The following is a 9,187-nucleotide window of genomic DNA, read 5'->3' on the forward strand; positions in this document are numbered from 1 at the left end:
GGTAGCCACTAGGGCTTTATCATCCATAAGTTGCAGTAAACATGTCAGGAGAGTTGTTAAGAGTCCCCAGCATGGTCCTTTTTGCAGGCAGACTAGCTGCTTGTAGCTTTTAAAAACTCCTTCCCATGAAGAATGAAAAGACTTGTGATGATAGATGTTAGTCCATTGCTCGGTCCCAGAGAACCAGTCTCCTTGGGAATTTCCCTCCCGGTAAGATTTTTATGCCCTTGTTTTTACGGGGGTCCCGCAGGGGTGACTCATGGGGTGCCGATCTTGTTGTCCTCGCTGGTTGCCCACATTAATCTACCATTTGTTGCATCGTGTGGCAACAGTGACCGTGTCCAGGGAGGTTACAACCATTGGCAGGGAAACAGATGAGACAAGACTTTGTTGTTAAGCATGAGAATCCATTTATACCCCCCACCCCAGGCCGGGGTGGGGGTGAGAGTGAAGAGGGGTGAAGACGAAGAGAGCGAGCAGGGGCAGGCTCATGGGTTTTATCAGGTATTCTAGGTCTTAGGTTTTGGTCAAGAGGGGAGAGATCAGATTTCAGCCTCCTCAAAAAGGACTTCACAATCACTGACTCTTCTGTGTTATTCATGGAAGATAAAGCAGCAGAGACTGTAACAAGCAATAGAATCTTTGACAAAATCAAGGGTGAACACACTGCATCTTTATCCATAAACATGTTCATCAGAGTTTCATCACAGTTGTTTTAGACAGAATCATCTTATCTCTTAAAAGAAAACAGCCATGTATTTTACAATGTAGAAAAATAAAATTTAACTATCTTAGATTTCAATGCAAGAGGTAACCAGAAATATGTCGTCTATAACCATCTGTTAAAACCGGGTGGGGGAATGTGTTCTTTACCTCTTCCATGACCCATCCCTCATAACTCCCTGGGGATATCTTCTGTTAATGGGCCAGCCATTGAAATTGGGCGAGGCAGTGTTCTTTATCTCTTCCACAACCCATTCTCCCTCCAGGGAGATATCTTCTGTTATGAGCCATTGGGTGTCACTGCATGACTGATAGATAAATACATCATCCCATTGTGAGATGCTCCACCCAGGGGGAGAATCCAAGCATTCCTACATAGATAAAATCTGAGATTTGAATCCCACAAGCAGCCTTTTTGCACTGCATTCCCAGATGTGGCTGTGTCTTTCTGCACTGGGCGGACGTGGGCCCCTGGCTGGCTCAGATCTGCACAGCGGCCAGGATGTTTTCAGTCCGGGTATGCAAACAGGTTATCTTTACCTGCTGGACTCAGCTTCTCAGCAGCCGCTGGTCCAAATTGTGTTGTGACTGCGGCAGTAGATCAAAGGATGGCTCTTGGCGAAGCAGGTTTAGAGATCGTTTATTCAAGCCGAGCTGCAGGAGCTCCGCAGCTCGTCCAAACCGCCGGCCAGAGAGAGTTTGAATTTCCCTCTCTCATCTTATAAGCAGGGGAGGATTCAGGGGAGGTTACAACAGGATAGCAAATCAGGGAATTCGGGGGGCAACAGGGGGTGTCCACTTCTAAGCCTCTGACCACTGACAAAAAGGGAAAAGTGAATTCCCCCGGGGCGACCTATCACTCAGCGCCCTCCCTGGGAATTTCCCAATCTGGGGAGGGGTTCCGAAATGATAGGCAGGATGCCCCAGAGTGGGGGGAAGAGGGGATGGACAATGATAGGTGGGGGGTGGGATGATTGACATAAAACACCTTGTTATACAGAAAACTCAAAAGGGGATGGGCTGTTACAGAACTGGGGACACACTGAACTGAACCATAACATAAAACTTCTTATAAAAACTTAATAAAACAATTCTTGCACCACCACAGCCAGAGGAAGACCAGACCCATCTACATCACTAGTGGACTTTCAGAGGAAAATTACACCCTTCTTACAGAATCATTGCTTCAACACAACCACCTCTGTCACACCCGGAGGAATGCAGCCACCATTTAATTGGACTGCTACCAACACCCTGACTGGCAGGACATCAGGTTGTATTCTGATTTTGTCTACTTGAGCAGTAAATCTTTTTTCATGAGCTAATTATTTCCAAAGTTTAAAGAACTGCTACAGATAAAATTCAAGATTAATTAAGAACTTAAAATTAATTGCTGCAAATAATCTTGGGAGGAGACCCGCTAGCTTGGAGCAGCTCTGGGGACATCATATTCAGTGGGACTGAGGAGCATAATGGGACCATGGCTTGCAATCCAGAGAACGCTATGACAGCCTTGGCAAGATCTCGGCAAGCCCAGTTTGAGGAAGGAAAAGCCAAGGGGTGAATGCCTCTCTTTGCATCAGAATATAATGATCTGCCCAAAGCTGAGAAATGGAGGAGGCAGATCACTGGGGAGATTTCCAAGAAGGTGGCACAGATCCAAAATGCCAGATTTGGTAAATTCAGAATTTGGTACCTGAATGATAAAATAAACAAACTTCTGAGGGAGAAGGGACACTGGGAATACAGAATAAAAGAGTGGGGAGGTCCTGATTATGTTAGGATTGGCCTGAAAATGTTAGAGTATGAAGGTAAAGAAGTTCCAGGAAACAGAAGCTACAAATACTTTGGGGCTGCAAATGATTTGCCAGGTGTTAAAGAGCTTTTTAAAAATGAGCCCCTTCCACCCCCACGGAAGACTTGGGCTGAGCTTATAAAAGACATTGATGCCAGGTAATTTGGCTACAGGGATGAAGATGGTGGGATTCTGGAGCCTCTGGAGCGGAATCGTGAAAAGAAAGTTATAGCAGAAGCAGTGAAAAAATGGAAGATGGAGAGAGAAACATGACTTGCAAGAGATGAGGAGGAGGAGGAGGAACAAAACATCTGTGCTGTCCACAAGGAAATCTGATGAGGGAGGTGGCAAGCAGAGAGAAGGTGAAGACAGCCAACAGAAATTTATTGTACATGTTCCAGTGTCAACTCGACAGGAGATTGAGGAAGTTCTTGTACAAAGAAAGAAAATGGAGCTGCTCCAGAAGCATGCCAGCAAAACCCTCCTGGCACAGAGTGAAGAGGCAAAGACACTTTTAGGATTATAACATTTCACCAGTGTCCTGGTTTGTGTGTAATCCCTCTGAAGGCAACAGGTTCCTAAGTTCTGGTAGCCATGGGTTTTAGTTCTGAAAGTTCCTTGGCATGTGGAGCAAAACTGCTGGAATTACAGTGTGGTGTGCAGAAGTGTGGGATATGTGGGGTTGTGTTTGTCAAAGGTGTTAATGGTTATGTTTACCAGAAAGCCCTGTGGCAGAGCATAGCATCAGGCTCAGTAGCTAGAGGTCACTTGAGGGGTGAGAAGCAGTTGTGGGGAGAGATGTGTGGCCAGCATGTAAGCAAGAAGCTGATTGGGTGGTGAGATGCAGGGACATCAGCACTGCAACTGAGCAGCCAATGCTCAGCTTCTGTTAAGTTTTGGTGATATCTGGTGGAAACTAAAGGTATATAAGGGAGGTGTTTTCCATAACAAAGTGATTTCCTTCACATGCACAAGGGGGTTCATGTGTCTTTGTTCCCCACTGCCACAGAATGGCGCCTGAACAGGGACTTATTAAGGTGGTACAGGATAAGTACCACTCCAGTAGCAACTCCCACTGAAGTTAAGGAATTGGCTGGCTGGGAGGGATCTGGGATGAATTTGGGAAAGAACCCAGAAATCAAAAGAGTGCACACCTCATGTATTAAATGGGGTTGGTGGGAGCAAATATGGAAGGTGAAAAAATCCATGGAACAAAGGAGGAGTTTAGATCAGATACAGTGGCTCCTACATCAGTGGATGATTAATATTGCTGACGTGAAACTGAGCACCCTGCTGGACTGGGTGTCTAATCATGTCAGAGATTTTCTCTTTCATAGCGTTCTTCAAGTACAAGCCTGGCAGGCAGTGGGGGAGAGACTTTTTGATAATACCAGGGATGGTGATGTTGAAGATTGCAAGCTTCTCACAGTATGGGAGACAATAAGGACAGCCATTAGACAAAATCACACAGACAGCAGCCATTATGTGGCTTCAGGATTTAATCCCCTGAGCCTTCAGGGCCACCAGAACCCCTATCCAAACTCAAGATTAACCCAAACCCTGCAAAATTGTCCTACCCTGCTGAAAATCCCTCTGCAGTTCATCCCTTTGGAGTGAAATTCCTGTGCTGAGAGCAAGCAGTGGGCTCACTTTCATCCCAAAATGGCAGACCCCATGAGCCACTGATGAAGCCCACTGCAACAATCCAAAATGGCAACATTTTAATCCAGCATTGACAAAAATGCAGAGAAGCCACAATGAAGAAAGGCAGTCTGTCTGTCATTAATGCACCATGCCAACACCCATCTTAGAGAGATATTTGTGGCCCAGGGCCATTTTACACCTTTGGGCATGGTGGTTCCCACCGTCCCACCGAGTGAGCAGTCCACTCTCCAGCTGGACTCCTGGCCGCTGTCTTCCTGCTTGATGTAGCTGTGTGTGGGTGGAGTTCACCAGCCAAGGTGTAAGGAAGCCCACCAGCCAGCTGCTTTTTGTGCACCTTGCTGCCACAGAACACTGCTGTCATGAACTGCCTGCTTCCCCTGGTGCCCACCATAGCTGGGTGCCCTTTGCTCTGGGCACAGGCCCTGCGGCTGCTATGGGCACAGTCTTCCCAGTTTGTTTTAAAAGGAAATACCTTCAGCAAAGGGACAGAGAGGGTAACCTCCCCTTGTGTTCTGGTTTCAGGCAGATTTTGGGAGAAACCCTCCCACGGGGCCCCCTCCCCTCCCCCAACCAGTTCAGGAAAAGACTTCTTCAGAGAGAAGTGGAAAAAACTTGTTTATTGAACAGGCAAAGCACTCCCAGCACAATACCCGATGACAAGATCTTCGTGCCGCTTACGGAGGGATAAAAAAAGAGAAGGTCTCCTCTTGAAGATAGTCACTGCGTTCCATTGCTCCGTCTCTGCTGGTGCTGAGAGAAAAGGAGATGTGCAGGGCTGGTCTTGGTGGAGTGGGCCCCCTGTGGAGGCCCCTGGTGCTTCTCCCAGGTCCTTAGTCCAGAGAGATTGGAACGGTTCCGAGGAGATGGCAAAAAAAAAAAAAGGAAAAAAGAGGAAAAAAAAAAAAGGGGGGGTGGGGTGGGGGGAAAGCTTCAGCTATTCCACAGTGTCTAACTACGCTAGGACTTTTGTCTTGCAGTGTTCCAACTCCCCCGCTTCAAGGTCACTCCAAGGAGCAGAGTTTTCCTGGGGAAAAACAAACCGCGCTTCCCCTCCGCACCCAATAGACGATTGGGGGATACACAGTCACCCTAGGACACCTTGTATGCAAAGCACCCTGCAGCACTACCCTTGTCAATTTTTATAGATGCAACCAGTAAAACCAACAAAGCTGCAGTAGTTTGGTGACTCTTTGGCATGGAAGTGACTCTGTCCAGTAGCATAAGAGGGTATTGATGTTAAAAGATGGTTCTGTGAAAATTTTAGAGTTTTGGCTGTTATTTGATATGCCTTTCAGTTCTTTTCAGAGGAACCACTTAACATCATGACTGATTCCTCATATGCTGCCAATGTTGTATTCCAATAAGATTCTTCTTATTTAAATCATCTTAATAACTGTCTTTTGTTTACAGCATTGAGAACATTGTGGACTGTTGCAGTGTCCTGTGTGTGCCTGGAAGCGCTGGCCCACGGGCTAGCTCAGATTTCCTCACTGCAGCTCACACACTCTGGGTCGGGGCAGCTAGTTGTACAAGCCACCTCCTCCCTGAGGGTACTTGGTTCCCCACACCCAGCATAGGACAAGATGTTCTTGGTGACCATGGCGACAGTAAGAAGGAGGACTCTAGAAGCAGGGTAAAAGGCTTTATTGTAGGGAAGAGCTGACAGGAGCTCTGAGCCTGATCGCTGCTGCTCCAGACAGGCCTGAACAGAGCTTTAACATGCGCTTATAAATGGAGGAAGTACCAACGGGTGGGGCAACAAAGTGACAACCAATCAACATAACTTGGGGTGGAACTGGGGGTGTAACCATGGAACAGGGGAACCAGTCACAGATGAGGAGTAGGGGATTTCCCAGGCACCAGCCTATCACTCGACGCCCTCCCTGGAGCTTTCCAGAACCCAGGGAAGGGCCCCAAAGTGATAGACAGGGCGCCCAAGGGGAGAGAGGGGATTGACATGAACAGGTGTAGGGTAGGGTGATTGACAGATAACAGCAGGGTTACATAATTGGCACAGGGGAAAAACCATTGGGGAAAACAGGGGATACATGGAACGAACCATTGCAAAGAACTTCTTATAAAAATACAAAACTGCTTACATAAAATACTTAACAACTTCATAAAACAACTCTTGTACCACCACAGTGGACCTTGATCAACAGTTGGCAGGATGATTTTTACGTGTTACATGTTTGCTCCCACGCAGATTTGCCTGGGCTGATTGCAGAAGGTAACAATTACACAAATATCACTATAGACAGGGGTGGTACCAAATATTTTTTTACAGGCAAAGTTATCCCATGACTTTTTCCACCAGAATGCTCATACTCTTTGTAAGCAATTTCAATTGACCTCATCACAGGCTCATGATAGCCTGTTCTTTTGTCCCTCCTGTCATGGGTTTTCTCCTTCCACCTTAGCAGGAGGTACTAATGTCCAGGGTTTAACTGCTAGCTCTATTTGGCAAACCGATGCTACACATATCCCAGATTTTGGTCATTTTAAATATGTTCATGTATCTATTGACACTTCATTCTCTTTTTCTAATGGCAACTGCTCACACTGGAGAGAAGGCCCATGATGCTATCTGGCATTGGCTTACCTGTTTTGTCCAGGCCTTCCAGACCCAATTAAAATGGACTGGACATGCCTACACCTCAAGAAAGAGTTTGTAACCTCTTGCAGCAATGTGGCGTGTCTCACAAAACTTGCATTTCCCACTCTCCCATAGAGCAAGCTATTATTGAGTGTGCCCAAAGAACTCTGAAGACCATGCTTGAAAAACGAAAAGATGGGGAGTGGAGTGCCCTCATAACAAACTGGCTAAAACCCTATGTTGTCCTCAATTTTTTAAATTGGGATGAGATTAGATGAGATGAGGTGAGACAGGCTGCGTGTGAGAGACAATATTCCTTCAACACAAAGCCTCATCCAAGACCCGCAGTTATGGTAAAGGACTTAGTAACTGGACAATGGAAAGGACTCCTGGACTTATTAACAAGGGGAAGGGGTTATGCCTGCTTCTCTACAGGCCAGCATATGGAGTGGGTTCCGCCATGGTGTGTGTGACCTTTTGTCACACTGCCCTGATGTAGTTGCTATGTTATAGGCACATATTATAGTTTTTGAAAAGTTATGACCATTATTGTTGTTACTGGTATTAAAAAGAAGGAAGGGGAGAGATGTGGAATATGGGGTTGTGTTTGTTAAAGGTGTTAATGGTTAAGTTTACCAGAAAGCCCTGTGGCAGAGCACAGCATCAGGCTGGGCAGTTAGAGGTCACTTGAGGGGTGAGAGGCAGCTGTGGGGAGAGATGCATGGCCAGTAGGTAAGCAAGAAACTGATTGGATAGCGAGACACATGGACAGCAGCACTGTAGCTGAGCAGCCAATGGATGCTTTTCTTCTGTTTAGTTTTGGTGATGTCCAGTGGAAGCTAATGGTAAGGTATTCCCTTATAAGGGAGGTGTTCTCTACAATAAAGAGATTTCCTTCACATGTACAAGGGGTCCATGTGTCTTTCTTCCCCATTGCTACACAGGAGAACCATCATTCTGGTTTCTCCACTAGGATGACTTGTACTCCAGTGCCAGAAAAGGTCAAACCTTGGTAAACTTGTCTCTGCATCTAAAAGATGTCTTCAGTGCTTTCAGTTTGGGAAAGGGTAGTGGGACCTCTTAGAGATAGAACCACATCCAGTGAGCTCCTAATTCCTGGAAGAAAACCCATGGTGTTCCTGCTATCATGTCAGCTCTGTCCTAACTGTAAGTGTGCACATCTTCTCATCTTGGGTTTTGCTGAGCTGAGAAGTAACTCACACTCTTACACCCGCCTAGTTTACCAGAATAACCTGGAACCTCTGGAGAGGTGCCTTGAAGGTAGATCATATGAGTGACTTTGGAGAAGATTTGATTCTTTCTAAAACACATGCAATGCTGGATATTCCTGCAGCTACTGTATAAACTTCACAACACCTTGTTAATTTTTTTTTTTTTAAGTTATTTACAAAAAAAAAAAAAAAAAAAAAAAAAAAAAAAAAAAAAAAAAAAAAAAAAAAAAGAACAAAGCTGCAATGGCCAAGTCATGCCACCCCATATCTACAACAGGTCTCTAAGATGAGCAGCAATTAAATATAGAAAGGCCAGTCCCAAGGGATGGGCAGGTGCTGCCCTGAAAATGTGGGAGGGTTGTGCCACACGACTCCGCTGCTGCTGCTGACTAGGGAAGGAAAAACTCCATGGCACCATCCTGCACTGCTGCACCTCTGTCCCCTCCCCTAAAACACTTGCAGTTGAAAAAGTGCTGGAGTCCAGGGCATTCCTTTGGCTGCCCTGGAGGGTCAGAGACCTGGACAGGGGGGTCTGGGACCCCTGCCCAGAGCCCAGAAAGACACTGGCTTTGATCTCAGTCCATGGGAAAAACTTCCTACACTGCGGGAGGGATTGCAGGCCACAAGAGTGTGAAAGATAGTAGTTTAGTTTATCACAGGGTGAAAAAACAGTAGATTTAGGTTTCTAGCATTGAAGTGAACGGGGGCAAGGTGGAGGATTTGGGGCGTTGTCGCCTGCTTCTTCTTTCTTCTTCCCTCACTCCATTTCAGCAGTGACGGTGGCACAAAGCAGTTTAAAGAGATTGGGTCAAAGTAGAGATGACCTGTTTAGTATAAGTGATAGGTGTTGGCAAGTAATGATAAATAAAGAATATGTAGCAATTAGTGTAAAAGATAGAGACAGCCCTGCGCGGGAGGAGTCGAGGAGTCACCAGATGCCCGAGCAGCTGCAAAGACCTTTGTGGGGCACTGAGAAAATTGTAAGATAAGAAAAAATAAATGAAGCATGCAACCTTGAAAAATCAGAACCTGAAGACTCCGTCTCTTTCTTCCAGTTGGCACAGAGCTTTGCAGAAGGCAAAAGACTCTAAAACCACCTGAATGTCAGGGAAAGCCCCCGACAAAAAAGAAGAGAAAAGGCAATAAAAAACAAACCTAAAAACTGTACACTGTAAG

General features: G+C 46.1%; 1 pseudogene; it reads left to right on the top strand.

Annotated features, from left to right (window-relative positions):
• Positions 1–2,182: 2,182 nt before the first annotated feature.
• On the top strand, positions 2,183–3,044 carry LOC120765672 (pre-mRNA-splicing factor ISY1 homolog; annotated as a pseudogene).
• Positions 3,045–9,187: the final 6,143 nt, after the last annotated feature.

The sequence above is a fragment of the Hirundo rustica genome, chromosome Z (genome assembly GCF_015227805.2).
Source record: "Hirundo rustica isolate bHirRus1 chromosome Z, bHirRus1.pri.v3, whole genome shotgun sequence".
NCBI lineage: Eukaryota > Metazoa > Chordata > Aves > Passeriformes > Hirundinidae > Hirundo > Hirundo rustica.